This window comes from Diadema antillarum, unplaced genomic scaffold, assembly GCF_040938485.1.
Source record: "Diadema antillarum isolate AM-2024a unplaced genomic scaffold, OU_Dant_1.0 seq00001953_RagTag, whole genome shotgun sequence".
NCBI classification, from domain to species: domain Eukaryota; kingdom Metazoa; phylum Echinodermata; class Echinoidea; order Diadematoida; family Diadematidae; genus Diadema; species Diadema antillarum.
The window spans coordinates 334361-353348 of NW_027272613.1; the positions used below are offsets into that span (position 1 = coordinate 334361).

The 18988-nt window shown below is 34.5% G+C and overlaps 1 protein-coding gene across 1 annotated transcript in view; it reads right to left on the bottom strand.

Annotated features, from left to right (window-relative positions):
- Positions 1-9286: 9286 nt before the first annotated feature.
- The window catches only part of LOC139713367 (uncharacterized), a gene marked incomplete at its 5' end in the record, with an annotated part of 33582 nt that continues 23880 nt past the window's right edge, over positions 9287-18988 (bottom strand). The window contains one exon of the mRNA XM_071625104.1: positions 9287-11541. The remainder of the gene's footprint in view (positions 11542-18988) is intronic.

Consider the following 18988-nt stretch of genomic DNA (forward strand, 5'->3'; position numbering starts at 1 on the left):
TAGAAGTGTAGGCCCTATTTAGTTTTCTTAATTTGGGTCCGATCAAATATTTTGATTAGACATTTACTATTTTCTTATCAATTTGTTATTCGAATCAACGGTTAATAAAATATTCGGTTTAGGCATATTTCGCCGCCTATACCGTCTAGAAGTAAACATGGGTTGATATATATCTAGGAACAAAATAAATAAGATTGACGTGGCCTACATAACAAGGAAAAAAGACAGCCAATATTGACATCTCGTATAGAAATCACTCTCTGCAATAACAGATCATTATCATCAATAGCCCGACATAATTATCTATTGCGAAATCACTGCAGTAACAATTGCCCTTGTGATATACAAGCACCTTATACATGTTCAATTATTGTTCCAGTTGACGTTACCAAACTCCCGGCGTAGAAATCGAACACTGTCGTTGTATTCTCGATACCAATCTTATAATCCTACCCTAAAAAAAAAAAATCTTAAATTTCCAGATGAAACAGAATTATTATGGGAGGGATCAACAAAGTAAGCTATTAAATCATCAGCGATTGACTTGAACACTTCTTGACTTTTCTTGATTATAAGAGAGATTTCCTTAAATAACCAGTAAGATTAATCCTTTCTGGTGAAACCAACTTTAGTTTAAGGTAACTTCCATTCGATCAAATGCCTGATGAAAATAAATACATGTACCAAAACAATTTTGCAGCGAATCACACAGCACAAAAAGTACTTACTCTTACCTGGGTGTGTTTTGGGGCTAAGATAAAAGTAATTATACGCAACTGAAGGGGAGTCTCCACTGGGATAAGCTAAATCAACTTGTGATTCGCCCTCAGACAAAAATTAGGTCTTTTATAGGGCTTTGTATCTAACCAATCGCCGGGAGCGGTTTGAGCAGGTTTCTGAAGTGGCAGTAAGGAGGGGCATAAACCTGCTCTCTCTCTATCTCTCTCTCTCTCTCTCTCTTTACGAGTTGTCAATCATAACCCGAGTGATGCGGTTAGCGTAAAACATGTACATCGTTATTCTTAGTTGGGATTAAAGTGCAATTGTCAGTGTTCACCCTGACACAGTAGAGTACGTAAAATGAAAAAGATTGATGGAAGTTCCATTCGAGATTAAACATTAGGCTTAACAGTTTTGTGTGTTTTCACAGAACATAAATTGATACACGTGCTGGTGGTATAACTCATCATAATGCGAATGAGATTAAACGTTGTCATTTTGTTTGTTTGTTTGTTCATTTCCATCTGAGAAGATGGCTGGATAGCCCATATTCATCTATGCTAAGCTAGTCTTCCATGGGGTCCAGTTGGATGCGAGGTGGGACCACTTCACCGGGTTAAACACCCTGCTCTTTGCGATGAATGAATGAAGCGGGATCTTTTACGTGCATGAGCTGTGACTCTCTCATACACGGGACCTCTATTTTATGTCCTATCCGAGGGACATCACTTCGCAAATACTGGCTTGTGTCTCCCCAACCCCCCCCCCCCCCCAAAAAAAAAAAAAAAAAAAAAAAAAGAAGTGAAACAAATTTAGAGTCATATTTTTGGAATATAATCTGAATTATCATTACTCTATTATTACTCTAATTATTACTCTATGTCATGTAAAAATATTTGATTTCTAACAGCTTTGAAAACACGCACTTTCAAACACCATAAACAGATCCTAATTCATTGCCAGTCTGAGTTTTATAAAACGATTTTAGGGCAAATCTAAATAAAGAGTGGGCTGGCACATATTGAATGGGTATTGAGGTGTTTATGTTATCGAGATTGCCACGTACAGCATGCCAACAATTAGGTATAAAGCATTACATACACATGATGCAAAAAAAAAAAAAAAAAATCACTACAAGGCCCTGGAATCTTCGACATGTCCGATGTTTAAGTCCGGTGAATATTCCCGTAAGCGGGGTGTGATCTAAACACCTTTTGTATCTGATCTAAAAAGTGCTTTTTTTTTCTGCACTTTGTCTATTTCAGTCAAGGATGGCCAAGTTTCTGTTGAGAAAGGACTGAGCTGCAATAACTTTTTGTGAGATAGGCCTCATGAAATATTAAACACCATAATTATACAATCCTACGAGGAATTCAAAGTTCCCTTGATTAAAATCAGTTTGGAAATTGCCGAGATATCTATACAAAGGTAAACCAAACCGATCCTGGTAAAAGGTGGGTTCCAGCTTTCTTTTGGATATCTCAGCATGCATTTAATCAATTTCATCCAAAAAAATCTTTGAATTTCTCTGAGAATAATAATATTTTGTATTGTTTTTCATATTTCCGAAGTGGTTTCTCATTATCTCACAAGAATGTTGGAAACCTGAAGCCCCATCTCAACAAAAAAACTATTTCTCATGGGATCGAGCACTACTACCAATTTACAGTGCACTCCCATTATAACGAACACGATTATAATGAAATGCCGGTTACAACGAAGTAAGAATTCAGGCCGCAACATATAAATGTCCGCTGCTTTTATTATAATTATAATTATTATTTTTATTATTACTATTATTATTATCATTATTATCGTCATTATTGCTACTCTTTTATTATTATTATTATTATTATTATCATTATCATTATTATTATTATTATTATTATTATTATTATTATTATTATTATTTGTTCGCTTATGACGAAATTTCGATATCACAAAAGAAGACTGCCGGTCCCGGGGACTTCGTTATAAAGGGAGTCCTGTATGTCTCTTTGCAATTTGTCTTTTTATATACCGGAAGCTTGTGAAAATTATCTAGGGTCTTCCACTCTTATGTTTTACTTCTAAGGCGTGGCGGGATCAGGCGTGAGTATTCAACCACTAGGTATAACTGCAAGAATACAATCACATTTGTGTATCACATCGAATGTCGCGTTGTTCGCCTTACATGTAGGCTCCTATATAGGCCTACACGTGTAATCAATTTCATATATAGGCCTATAAAGTCATATACAGCATAACGCTGATTAATTAGGCTTGCTGAGCAGCTTCACATTAGGCAGCTATCGATCAAGTCTTGTTTATATTGTAGGCCTAATATGTTGAAAAGAGGGAAGGAAATTCCACTTGACTTTGTGTGTAAATCATGTGGCCTCCACATAATGCAGGTACAAAATTATGTAGGCCCTACCTCTACCTATTGGTAAATGCTCTTGTAAACGGTGTTGTATGTATTTCATTATGTCTATCTTTTTCTGATTGGGCTTTTTGTGGGTGTGTGTAGTGGTTGCATATCTCGATATGTCACAATAATGTGAAATGTATTTGAAAATCAGAGCTATAATTTCATGCTTTCACACTATAGGACTACTTGTCAGGAGTCCTGCAGCGGATGGCCTATACACTACATGTCAGGATTTGTATCTATTTAAATTTTGTCAAATAAGCTGAATATAATGAAAAAGAGGTGAAATGTCGGGGACCCCTTTCCAAGATATAAACAGTAGTCTTAGCCTACGTGCACTTTTAATAATTGCATGCGCTTAGGCACGCGCTACTTCCATCAGTTTCTGTCAGAGACTCAAAACAAATGGAGCCTATACAGTGCACTCTCGTTATAATGAAATTCCGGTTAAACCAAAATAAAAACTCACCCCGTTTTCCTGTTTTGTTTTTTATCGTTTATTTGTTCGGTTAAAGCGAAATTTCGGTATAACGAAAGAAAAATGTTGGTCCCAAGGACTTCGTTATAACTGGAGTCTACTGTAATTGTTGACTTTGGCATGTTAATTGAGTGAATGCAGCAGAATAGGCCTACATCAGTGAAAGTTTGAGGAAAGTCGGACAATCCGTTGAAAAGTCATGAGTTTCTCAAGTTTTGGCGATGAGACTGCTGGATCAAAAGACTAAGGGATCACGACATCACATTCACAATCATGCACTACGATATAAAGACAATTATAATGAAACTCTATACATATTTTCACTTTTCTAGTATAATTAATGGAAGATCACTAGACTTACTTCTTTCAGTAAGCAGGGGGGATTACCCTTAACATACAGGACCTATGTAAGTTACACCTCAGAATGTGTATTTTTCATATGAAATAATATATTTTGTGGAATTTTCTTTATATATTGTATCTTTTTATAGTGTATCGATGTCATGATCAGAAGTTTTCTGATCCGACGGTCTCGTCACAAAATTCCAAAAATGCATTACTTCTGAACGGATTGTTTGATTTTCCTCAGTTTTTCATTGATGTGTTCCAATAATATCGCTGTATTCACTCAATCCACACGTACTGTGTATCGCGTTTAGATCATCATTATGGGAGCTACACTGTAGGCTTATACATTTGTACTTCATCCGAAATTTCGGTATAGGCCTAACCGTGTGAGCACAGAATTGTGGCACCAGATGTACTGTATAACACATGTGTCACGAATATTATCTTCGAACATCATGTCCACCACTTAAAAAACCACGTACGAATCAAATCAAGCCAAGATAATTCTTATCAACAGGGGAAAGTCCGTCCCCACCTGTAGTATACGAGGAGTTTGACAAGGGCTGCATACAACCTGAATTTACCCTTTTGATTATATATATATAGATTCGTCAGCGTTTTTCCTCCACGCAATTCCCATAGAAGTATAGGCCCACTCATATAAACATTGTACAATACATCCCTTCGTCTCCGATATTTATTTTTTGAATGTTCATTCTTCCACGTTTCGTCGTACAAGATTTCATTGTCATTATCACCCATTTCAAAATGTTCCAAATGTCTGAAATGTTCCGCTCTTGCAATCAAATGCACTTTTAGTGTCATGCCTGCTGCAAATTAATTTGACAAGTAAATTGTACGCTGCTAAAGAATTTGTGTTGGCCTACATAATCATATGCGTACATTTTGATATTTCTTATTGAGCAGGTGGTGACCATCTCTTGTAAAACTACACTGTAATTATTTCATCTTAGTTACTGTATTTAAATCTTCTAAGATCTGTTCACTTTGTATAATCAAATTCATAATTATAGCACGCGAATGATTTTCACCTACCTCTATCTCGTACTTTTATCAACGATCTATCTTTTACATTGATCCTACCCTGTGGAATTCTCTCCCCTGTGCAATTCGTCATGCGACCTCTTTGAATACATTTAAATCTGGTTACAAAAATAAAAAGTTCTCTCTAATTACAAACTCATCGAGGTCGAGAGTATATGTATAATCTTTTATCCCTTATGTTTCGAGACATCACTGTATTTTGTTATTGTCATTGTGCTTTGTTTTGTCCTGTTCTTACGTTTTACTTCCATTTGAACACATTATAGATAATTGAAATTGAATAATTTTAGGTCAGCTAAAAATCAGGGACATCTCCTTTCTGGCTGCTACCTACTAACTCTCACTCATTTTGGTCCTTTCTCACTCTATAACTTTATTTCATTTGCATGCATTTCTATTGATCTCACTTATTTTGACTCCTAAATTATAGCATTGGCCTATGGGAGTCTCAATCTCAACTAGTTTCCAATGTTGGCAGCCTTGTAACGTATAATTGTCAATATACTTTTGCATTTTTTTTTTCTTTTCAGTGTCTTACAGTGTCTTAATATGTTTGTAATCGTATCCGAATATTGACGTACAGTGTATTTGTTTTTAATACATGTAGGTTCCTTGCTTTGGTGAAATAAAGAAACTCGAAACTTGAAATTACAAGTGTACATTTGTATATTGCTTTTAAACGAATTTAATAGAAACCAAGATCTCGATTTTGCCGCAAATAATGTACATTCACTACGATTTTCAGTATTATGCTTACATGCGTTTCAATTGGACGCCTAAATCGTATGCTGGTACATGTGTATACACTATACACGTGGGATACTGGGCCTATCTCTCATGCAAAACGGATCACAAATTAATTTATTCACGACTAATTTTTGCCGCACTAAAAAAAAAATTAAAAATAATATATAAATAATAAAAAAATTAAAAAATCCCTGTGTACAAGGTTATCTCGCCGGTGTTCAAAATATGAAATACATGTATTTATGTGTACTTCAAAAAAAAAAAAAAAAAATGTGCATTTTGATGAATCGACTTTGTGCCATGTAAATGATATTTGCATATAATATACTGAACTTATCTTATACTGTAATGTGTTACTTTACATTGTCATTGATAGATGTTGTAAACAACTCTGTATGATTTGTGTGGAAACCAAATAAATGAAATATCATAGACTCATACGTAATACACGTATTGAAAGGGTTTTGTGTGTGTGTGTGTGTGTAACTCTATAATGCGTCTGCATGGTATAACCGATTACACTGTATACTGTATGTATGTGATATATATATATATATATATATATGTATATATACAATGCATTATATATATACATGTATATATACATACATATAAATAAATATAAATACATATATATATATATACAAATATGTATATATATATATATATATATATATACATACATACTAGGTGTTACAAAAACATTCCACTTTTAATCCTTATTAGTTCAAAAATTATACATGAATATCAAATAATACTGACATTGATACAGATGAGCAATAGCTGGATAGTGTAAAATTTTGTTGGAGGCAATTTAACAATGACAGCATAATTCAGTTTCGTTGAATTAAACATTTATTTTTCAGTTAGGTTTCAGATTTTGCTCTATTTTCAACCCTCTGTACAAAACTTTAACTTTGCACAGAAGTCAATTGGTATGAACGGGAGTGTTCATTATTTATTCATGAGGAATTCCACAATCACAGGTAGTCTTCATTCATTCTGAAATGTTGTGTATGCAAGCACATGGAAACATGTGCTTACTTTTTTCATGTGCATGCATTTTACCCTTTGCCATGAATTCAGACTAGTGGAGTGCCCAGGGCAATACATCGTGAATACACTAATAAAGCATTCATGTGCCTTGGAGAAGAGCTCTGAGCAGGTGGAATCCAGGTCCATTGTTCAGTGTCATTGTAAGTACACACTCACATAAACATCATTAGTTCCTGAGTAAAGTTAGGTTTTGTACAGAGGGTTAAAATTTGACCAACATCTTGGACCTAACTTTGAAATTAATCATGGATTTCATGAAACTGATACAGGTTTTCATATTCAAATCACCTTCAACTAAATTGTACAACATTCAGCTATTATTCTTATCAATGACAGTTTTACCTGATATATAGTTTTCGAATTATTAAGCATCAAAAGTGGGAAATGTTTTTGGTCCGCGGGTTGGTGCCAGTACAGAAAAGATGACGAAGTAGGGTAGTAATGTATTTCAGTCCAACAGTGCTACTTTTTGATGCATACATTTTCCTTAGGGTTGAGATGAACAATTATGAAAATAAACAAGGTGACTCTATTCTCTATATACACAATAAAAAATAGAGTCATCTTGTTTATTTTAATAATTGTTCATGTTGACCCTGAGGAAGACATATGTATGCGTTGAAAATTTGGTCTGAATAAACAGCACTGTTGGACTGAAATGCATTACTTACTACCCTACATTGTCATCTTTTATATACTGTACAATAATGTATACTTATATAACAGCCGATTTATCCATGAACACTGTATTGGTATTAACACAATACAGGTCAAGAAAAATACAGTTGATGCACTTCTTGCCAATGAAGTCACTGTACTTTTATTGCCAAATTTTTGGGACCTCCCCTTCTTGGGGGTGTCATCAAAATTCGGCAATAAAATGGAAACTTGATTGCACAAATGCATTGCGTGTTACCATATTTTTCTTGACTTTGTAACATACTGATACACACACATTTTCACCTTTTTTCCCCTATTTATCAAGCCACTGCATGTTAAATTTGATTCCTATGTATAGAGCAAATTCATATAAGAACCCAGTGTAATAGACTTAAATATCTCAGAAGTCTTAACACCTCTCCTAATGGCTCGTATGAGAAAAATCAGAGAAATCATACTGTTGGTCAATACCGGTAATTTAGTATCAAACTTCCCCATTTGGAAGTGATCATTGTTCGCACAGGATGCGATAGATTGTTTAAAGCTTTTTCAAATTTGGAATTTGGTGAAAAGCTAAGAAATGACCCATGGGAGGGCATAATTTACAATCTGATCTGCATAAGAGCACAATACATTGATCTGTATTACTAGTAACTGTCTCATGAAAACATGTAAATGAGAAACTTTAAAAAGGGATTCGTCACAACATAGAGCTGATTTCTTTATAACCTCTTCTCTCTTTTTGACTGATTTCATTCTATTTACAAAATCAATTTTAAACATGCAGTGGATTTCATTTCAATGGGTGTCCACTCCACATACACACAAAAACTCTGTACAGAAAGACTGATCAGTTCTTTTGGTACAAACTCAAAAGTGAAAACTTGAATACTTGGTGATTTGGGGTAAAACACTGAACACTTTATTGAAGTAATGGCATTGTGACTAAATAACAGATGAAATGAAAATGCATACAAATTTGCTGCAATCAGACAAAAACTTTTTAGACGTTATCTGTCTTGCTCTAGGATCTGGGGCAATTTCAGTTTTGCACTTAAGAAATCAAAGGCTGAGCAATTGTGGTCTGGGCGAAAGAAAACTTGGCAAGTGAGGTTTCAGTAATCAAGTTAACTTAACACGATCAAAAATTGCTTTTTAATTGATACACTCACTTGAGAAGTGCAGGGGGAGGTGGAGAGGGATAAGATAAGACATATTAATCTGCACAAGTGTAGACAAATAAAATTGAAGTTGCTGATAATGCAGAATGACAAATGACTTTTTGAATGGCTCTGTGCCAACAACCAACAAAAAGATATCGACTTCTTTTCACTGGATTGCTTATCTCTAACGGCAAGACTAAAGAGGCCAAAGATTGCCTGAGGTAGACTTCAAGGAGTCTGTAGCCAATCATATGCACTTGTGAAAAAGAGATTCAACTTTTTTTTTTAAGGAGAGTTTTGGGCTTGTCTGAATTGCATACAGCAGGCTGATAAATGTTAAGGTAGAGCATAATAATTGTCTGTTTAGAGCAAGAAGTCAGTAACTGCCTTTTCAGACTTCACTGAAAAAGAAACCAACAGAACAAAACATTTAAGATGGAGAGAAGATATGCACATGTATTTGGCTTGGTATTCTGTTCCTGTACCTCTGCTGTTCAAGAGAGAGAAAAAAAGAAGAGAGACATGAAAGTTAGCATTAAATACATTTAAACATCTAAATACTTTTCCTATTACTGAAACATATGACAAATAGATATCTGAATAGGAGGAAATCTACTTCAATTAAAAAAAAAAATACTTTTTTTTTTTGTTGCATTTTGCATGGAATTGTTCCATTATGCTTCCTTTAAATTCAAAGAAAAGTATGCTGTATCTGTAATATGATTCAAAGGAATTAGGTGTCATGTGACGATTGGAAATAAATCAAACAAAAACTACATTTCTTTCATTTTACCAAGTGTATTACATTTTCTGAGCATTCTGTGGTCAGCACATACTTTGCAGTTTATGATTCCTCAGTAACATCCAGTTGCAATACATGCATTGCAGAGATTAAGAAAGTGACTTTTTTAAAGAGATAGATACACTTGTATACTGAAGAGATATATGTACAGCATTGTATTGTAAAAAAGGGGCATTCCAATCATGTATGACAGCACAAGGTGGAATACTTTGACCTATAAAATGGCTAGAAATCCGTCAATTCAACATTTATAACATTCACATTTTGAACATCTCCAGAACAGACATTCTCCCCACTAAAAATGACAGTTTTGTGTTTTCAGTATCAAATAACAACTATCAGCTGTCGTGGGATGTGCCAAACGCAGCCCAACCTAGCAACACGTAATGCATTCATCGGCTCAAGCTGTAGAAACCAAAAGGGAAGGAAAGCATAATAACTTCCAATACTATACCGATCAGACACATCCACAAATTTGTATCACCAAACAGGTTAATTGCAGGTAATATAATCTGGAGTTGTTACATGTGTGGAAAGGCTAGAATTTCTCTCCTCACCCCTTTTTTTTCTATGCTCCCATTTCAGATAAGATTGACCTGATGAAGCAAGTTTACTCTTAACCCATTAACTCACAGGCACTATCATTCCTAAAGAGTTAATACATAAGCAATTTCTTCCAGTCAGTTACGCTTATCAGTAAACCCCTGTTCATGCTCTGTGTGTGTGTGTGTGTGTGTGTGTGTGTGTGTGTGTTTTCCAGAAGATGGGGTGTAATGAAACATATATTTAGTTACTTCCACATTCTTACCAATTTTTACCAATTCACATCATCCTCACATAAAAGTAAGTGAAATTATTTTGAATATCTTAATTTTGTCTAAAAAGTGCTAGAATATGAATACAGTGGTTACATTTTTTTTAGTATTTTGTAGATGAACTGGTCACATTTCGATCCAAGCAAGAATTCAGGTTTTGACATGATTTAGTCCAGACTTTTGTTAGATCTGAACTGAGGGGGGAAAGAATAGGTTGGAGTCAATGTAAACAAAACTTTATCACATATCTACAGTAATTCACAAGCCAATAATTTGGAATACTGCCAGAAAAATGCTCTTAAAAGCGCTGATTGTGTCTTTTCTTTGTTCTTGAAGAAAACAGCATGCACTGGGCTTGTCTGCCTGCTATAATTAGGTCTAAAGTGCAGTATATAACGAGATATTTTACACACAGACAAAATGGCAACAGATAAAATTGCAACAAACAAAAGACATTGATAGCACAACTTGCCTTGTCAGCAATTAATAAATCCAGTTGGAAGCTGCAACACTCCGGGTTTTCCTGAAGGTGCAGGTGCACCATTTACACTGGCAAAACTCATCATCGATGAAGTGCCTGCAATTACTGGGCTTAGTACAAGTGCTGTCCCACGCGCTTGAAGGCGTTCTGCTCAGATGCTGTGTGAGGGCGCTGCATTTTCCTCCGCTACTTTTTGTCCCTCGATGCTGGCAAAATCGAATGGCTCTAACATCGATGAATCGGTGTCGCTGAATCTCGTCTGGTGGATGATGTGATGGCCGTCCATTTGCAGAGAAGAGCAGAGGTGCCCTTCCTTGATATGTCCCACGATGAGTGATTGATGAGTGAATTTCTTGGCACTATGCGTTGGTTGACGTGGAGGCTGATGCAGTGGTGTTGAAATTCCAATTTGTACAAGTGCGATCCTGGTATGTGCCTCCTCTAAAACTGACCACAGCTGGTCGGACACGCTCATTTTTTTAATTCACATCCTTAATGCCATCCCATTTAAACAAACTAAGAGAATACTACACGGTTTATTCACATCATGTTCATCGACAACTGGTGCCACAAACTGACACCATGTTTCGACAAAGTTTACCCCAAGATTTTACTGTACATGCTCCTTTACACAAAAAAAAAAAGAAAAAAAAAAAGGAGAAACGTTCAAAAACTGTTCGCAAGCTCTCTCTAACAGCCAAGCATTTGTACAGCTGATCAACACAGGCTTAGGAAAGCTTCTTTTCATCTCTGTCTGCTAAAACTGATGGCATGAACTTGGGTGACCTATGTACACCTATGATACAAAAAACAGAATTGGTAGACAGTGGGAGAAGAGGGAGAGAGTAAACGTTAGAGTATACACAATGCCGTGTGAACTGTCGTTAGTGCCATTTCCTTTTTGGAAGCAGATTTACATTGCAACAAAAAAACAGAGTTTTCATGAGAGAAGAAGTTCAAGTTTTGTACCTAAATACATTCATTTCAATATCATACATGTAGTCACATTTGCCCAAAAGTTACTGCACTTGATGTCAACATGGCACAGTCACAGTCACACAACCCAATTATTTGACATGGAATTTGATAATTCCACCAATGAGCAACCAATGCAAGCAAAATCAAAACATAGTAACACCTGTCTCCTTAGAATTTCACATTTTTAACAAATCGAGCTTGAAGATAGCCTTGGAGTTGCCAAATACCTAAATCACTCTTGAAATCAAGATTATTTAAGTTTTGTTATAATACTCAGAATAACATAAAACTGCCACAAAGGAGTACATGTATGACATAAAACAGTGTATGAATATATTCATGGTCTATATTGAAGTAGATGGCACTGTATTTTTTGTCAGTTTGCTTAGTGGATGCATTCAATACAAAAACTGTAAATCAAAGCTTCAATATTTCACAAATTCAGCAAAAAAACACATGTTCATATAAACCCTTCTTATTTCAGATCTATGTATTTGAAGTAAATGAAACATCTGAACTCTATTCAAACAAATCCTTTCCGGCTATACCTCAGAGTGAAAACATACACCTTGCCACTCACAGAGCTATGCTCATGCCAGATCAAGCTCATATGCTATTACATAATGTTGTCATAAAAATCACTTGAACCAATGATAGCGGATAGTTTTAATATCTGAATATTAACGTTCATCATAAAAAGGTGGTTGTATAAAGCAACTGAATCTTGCAGCTCAAATGCAAACATGAAGGTTGTACACTTTTCTAAATTCCTCAAGAAATTAATAATCTTTTCACCTCTATAGATGCATCACTTCACTTTACAACATGATTGCATTTCTGCACCCAGATCTTATTTAGCCAAAATATTATTCATAATAAGAAAAGGACAAGATATTTTAAAGTTCTTGAGTATTCAATGAAACAGACAAACGAAAGAAAATTACCGATGAAATTTCTAATCTTTCTTACTGGTGTTGAAAATAATACAAGTTTTTAGTAAATATCAGCACATTGGAAACAATCAAAATGTGATACATTATCATTAAGTCAATATCTACGTTCCAAATACAAACCAACATTGGAACAAAAATTAAAACTTAGTGTACGAAGATCTGATTTAATACTGGATATGACACATTAAAACAAATCAAATTTGTTTCTTTTTTGTTTTGTTTTGTTTTGTGTTGTTTTTTTTTTGTTTTGTTTTTTCTATCATAATGGGATATCCAGTATAACAAACAGAATTTCCAAGTCAAAATGATCTCTCTGCATTAACAACATGTGTGCTTTTGCTAGCAGGATTTGCCTGTGAATTAATACACTAAATGGAACATTTAGCACAAATTTATACACAGCTCACAAAACACAAGTGGTTAGAGTAGGAGCATTATTTGTAACCGCACAAAGACAATGAAGATTACAGAGCAAAGGAATAGAGACACAGAGAAATATATTTCTGCAACCTGTGGAGAAAAAGAATACAGAACACTGAAACATCAGTTAATATAGTGGCAAACTTTTCAATACTTCACTATGATAAATTGAACAACTTCAACAGTACCATGCAAGCCACACCTTACAATTTGTACGCCCATATTTATCATTTTCACATACTTCAATTCTGGAACGTCTTTGTTTTTGTGGGGTTTTTTTTTTCTTCTCACAGACAAATACAACAAGTTGCCAGCATTTCATCAGGACTTGGATTCAGAAAATTTGAAACACCTCTTGAATGCAACTATACCATGACAATATTTCCATTGAGTTCTGCCATTTTCCTGTTGAAATACATAGAATGGCCGCTACTTACTAAAAATGGATAACATTTTCCTTATGTGCATAAAACATGACAGTAAACACAAACTTTATCTCACTGAAAGAAGATAATTCAATGAATGTACAGGTGTATATTACTGAAGAATTGGTCTAAAAAGGAACAACTTTTGGTCGTCACATTAAATACAGGTGTGAAGGTATATTAAAGAAAATTCGTGTATTGCTGGTCAAGTGCAGACTCTACACTCTAGCCTTGCTCCTACTTCTGCCCACTACGAAACCACATAAATTTCTGCCCAATTTTAAATGGGATAATTCTTTCACAGAGACAAAGTATTTGTTTCAGAATCATCTCTATTAACCAGTAAATAAATAAGTAACGACATGTATATCCACATCAGGATCTCACTCAACTCCACACTACAAAAAAAAAAAAAAAAAAAAAAAGGGTAGCATATTTCCTTCCATAAAAAAGGTAACAAAATTAATAAATCAATTTTTTAAACATACATTGTAAAGGGAAATTGCTGAAATGCAGCATTGCCTGCCTTTACAGCAAATTTCTTGACTACATGTATATGAAAGATTCACCTTCTCTCACAAAATGTCACAAAATTACAACATTTCAATTACTATCAAATTATTGGATGAACTGCTTGGCCAGGGAACCAAAATTTGGATGTAGAAAGTCATGCAAAAAGGACACAAAATGTACAATGGTACCATTGCAATTATTTATATTCAAGAATTCACTTCAGGCATTATCTGTACAGCCAATCAGCTGTGTTTTGAAAATATAAGTTTGTGAACTCGACCCACAACCAATGTACATGCATACGTGTTTCAATAAACTGTTTTTAACTCATTTCAGAATTGAATGGCTACTTGAACAGCCTCTTTGGTTAGAGTGAGTCCCGAACTTTCAATCTACTATGTAATTCAAAACAACTGGTGGGAATTTATCAACCAAAATTCAATGTATATAATGTAAAATACGCTTCATTTTTCTATATTACAAAACAACTTAACATATACAAAATGAGAAGAAACTGGTTGTTTGCAAATGCAGAAAAACTCTTTGTTATTTGTTTTTTGCACAACAGCAAAAAGGAAGTTCATCTGCACAGTACAAAAAAAAAAGAAAGACTTAATGTAATTACAAATAAAGTGAAAATCAAACATTATGTAGCTGCCTGCAATAAAATATTTACACTGTATGTACCAGCGTGTATCTCTTTGACTAGTACCCTCTTTTTTCCCCTTCCTTATCTCAGGAAAGTGGCTCTCCCGAGTATCTAATCTCATGGGTGTATCATTTTCAAGTATCTCATCAAGCCAAAATACACACATTTAAAACTACAATAAAAAAGGAATACTGAGTAAACCATGTGTTCCTCACTGCCCTTTAGAAGCATAGCCATTAACTTGGTTTAAAAAGGTGGTACAGTGTTGGTCAAGATAAGAATTCAGCTTTTAACTTTTGCGAGATACTTCGAAACCACTTCATGACATGTTGAAAAGCATACAACTCTAAAAAGTAGTCAAAGTTTATTTGACAAAAATTGGTTCTGAAGTGGCTGAGATATCTAAAAACAAAGTAAAACAAAGCAATTCTAATAAGAAGTTGGTCCCACCTTGTAGCATTAGGAATGCTTTGTTTTTGATATCTCAGCCATTTCAAAACCAATTTTTATCAAATAAACTTTGAATTCCTCCTAGAATTATATACTTCATATTTCAAAAGGGGTTTCTTATTATCTCAAAAAATCATCATAAAAAAACAAAACAAAACAAAAACATGGAAACCTCAAGCTCCATCGCAACCGAAACTGTACCATCCCTTTAAAGAGCAAACACGCTTGATTGACTGGTTGTAAAAGCAGCACTAATGACACAAACATGCCAACACTAGGCCCCCACTCACATACACACACACACACACACACACACACATGCTGCCTTCAGCCAGAACTTACATACCAATCACAACAAGTGATCCTTGCCAGATAAAACCAGATTCAAGTGGTGCGTCAAAGAACCATCCCTGGCAAATCATTCAATAACTGTTTACAGATCTAATTTTGTGACGGATCAAGGTCTTCGCTATGAACTTGATAAGGTCTGTCAACAAATCAATACAAAAGTGCATACTCAGCGGATATCTGAAGCCCTTTGCATTATGATAACACTGAAGTGTGATACTATGCATTACATTGGTTAAAGACATGGGCGAAAATGTCAGTCATATCTACTACCCTGGCCAACTTAAGATATCTAAAGATTTCTATAGTTGCCGATTTGGTGAAAAGAAATCTTTTGATAATAAAGATGCTTCTAAAACTACTACTTGGAACATTCTGATGAAGTAAGTGAAAAATAACAACACAAAAACAAACAAACAAACAAGCAAACCTGGATATGTTTACAGAAAAACTATTGCAGAAGCACATATTTTTGTTACTTTTGCAAGGCCAGGGTAAAGTGCTTTGGCTTGAGTTGATAGAAAACATAATCTTCATTTCTGACTTCAAATCTAATACATTTATGTGTTTAGTTTATGGCACTTGCAAAGTCGTTACCTATAAATGGGTCGCAAAGATTTCCATAATGGTATTTTCTACATGAATCAGAGAAGTACAGGAATAGATTAAAAATTGTTATAATTTGTAAAGATCTTCAACTGAGGTGTAAAACAACTTTGCAAATACTACCAACAGACCAGAACTGAGCTAATCTCAATATAGTGAAGCACTTTTGACCACACACAGTACCAGCTTGTGTGTTTAGCACATGCTGAAATGAATTATTTCAAGAAAGTGCTAATTTTATCAAATGACAGCCTACAATTTTCCAGGATGTTGGGATGAGGCACAGATAAAAACCAGTACTTTATCCACACACAGATATTCAAAACATTGTATCAAAATAAGTCCTACAACAACATGCATGTACATGAATTGGTATTCTACTTTTCATTAAGATAAGTTATTCTTATTCTTCCCCTATCAGTTATGTGTTATGATAGATCCTATCCTTTCATTTAGGTGTACATGTTTAAATATTTAAAATGTTTAAGATTAAATCTTTTGCCTGAATACAGGTGTTAAGAGTGGTACAATTGTCAGACATAACATAGGTAAGAATTGGAAATGGATAAATTCTAGATTTCATGAGCACACCTCTTTTCAGTAGAAATACTAAAGTCAATTAAAGTTTTGGTTTCGGGCACTGGTATGGATACCTTTAATTTACATTGGGACTTAAATATTGAATACAGTTTGCATTTGACTTGAGGTTAGATGGTTTAACAAAAGGTGAGATTTAAACCACATGTTTCATATTGTAAGTGTGCTGCAGTAAAATAATCTAAGCTATGCATAAGATTTTTGTTCTTTTTTAACATGATTGATGTAAACTGGAGGGCATGTTTACAGTTACAAACATAACTCTTACAGCTTTTCCTTTAGTGTCACCCTGTGCACTGGCAAGAATATAACTGAAAAAAAAAATCATTTCAAAAGGCAAATCCCTCTCTACAAACACAATTTTGTCCTATACAGGACAAAAACTTAACAATTTACCAAAGACTAAGCAAATATCTACTTGCTCTTGGGAATGGTAACTTCTTACAACATAATTTATGTAATATGCATTAAATCTACATTGCATAATTAATTTGAAAGAAAAAAAAGTATTGAATACACTAGATAAATGAAACATTGAATGTATTTGAAACTTGACATCTAACTGTACTACTTCGGTTTGCAATAACATCAAATTCACGGTAACAGCAAAATAGTATTTAATTGATAGAAACCACTAATCAACTACAACTGGCTTGTAAATGATGTGGAATGAAAGTATCCTAAGGCATACAATGTACATATCTTGTGTACCTTTACCATTAATTTTCGTGTATTTGGCATTACTTCTGGCTGGCGCAAATTCTACTAAAACCTGTGAAAACGTCTTCACAATTTTTTATGCACATTTTGAATGGGCTGACAATTGCACACTGCGGATTCAAGAACTCAGGAATATGTTTTTGAGCCACTCAGCGCGAAAAATCAATCATGCGAAAATATCGACGCTTACGGTAATAGGTTGCGCTTGATTAGAATACAGTAGAAGACTTGAAACTTCTATAACCTCACTGTCAGAGCACACTGCTTCTGTATTCACACAAAGATACATTTATTGTTTTTTTTTCTTTTATGAGCCACAAGTTAGTAGTGCCGGATGTAATACAAACCATTCTATGTAACTGTTAGGGAATTCCCCTTCAGGGTTTGGATATTATTCACCCTTTTACTTCTGAGAATTGTTAATCACTGAATTTATATTTCAGCACTAGTTGTACAAATATGCTTCATTTGAGGATAGACACAGAGAAATAGAGCCGAGACAATAAAGAAAGAATAACAAAAAATTCTGGGAAAAGGACTCCAGAAGAATTCCCACTGATCCTCATAAGATATCATTTAAAAATATATATAGGAATATACATTTTGTCAATGTCAAGTTCAAACTAGATCTTAGCACTAGCAAATGTCTACCCAAATCAATGTAAAGAACAGTAAACCACACATTAAAGAGAAAATAAATTCACGCCATTAGAGGAAAATGAAAATGTACTGTACATATACTGCCAATTCCACCAATGGAAACCATTTGTAGCGTTTCAACCTACACAAAACATCAGCACGCTGCATATATCACTGCCTGCCTAAACAAACCCACATATGATCCCAAGTTATCATAAACATTTCATGTTGAATTCGTATATACACACAGATGACTTTCAGTTCTTTTAATTTGAATGAGGATAAGTTAATTTTCAAGTGTTGGGTCTTCAACACTATCTTTTATGTTGGCAATTGGCATGATGATTGGGAGGCTGTAATAATATAGTATGTGATACAATAGTATACTGATTGCTTCCATGGCTGCCTATGACAGTGCATGTAACACGTATATGCCGGTTTGAAGTATTGCAATGATATGAGATTACAGTGAACTATATGTAGACTATGAAAAGATTACCACTCTTGAATGATAAGGGTTAAGCTCTTAAATGTACTCTACTACACCATAAATGCCTTATCTGAACGGAAATTATTACCTCTATCAAAAGAAGAAGAAGAAAAAAAAATTAAAAAAAAAACTATATGCCCTTTGGTTCCCTGTTTTTTGTCACTGACCTGAAACACACTTCCCTCTGAACGTATCATGATTGAATCATACAAAATTTTATGACATTGTTTATACATTTATCACAATTAGGGCATAACGGCAAGTATATTTCTTGAGTAGAATAAAAATACTTCGGTAGTGTTTCTTTTTTTCTTCTATGTTGGGATTGTCTGAATCTATCACAAGTTGAATGCTTGGGCATACTACTACCAAGAGAAAGTTAGCACATCGATACATCAGTCACAACACTGATTCATATCTAACAGCTCAGGGTGAAAAGGCACAATGTCTGTGCC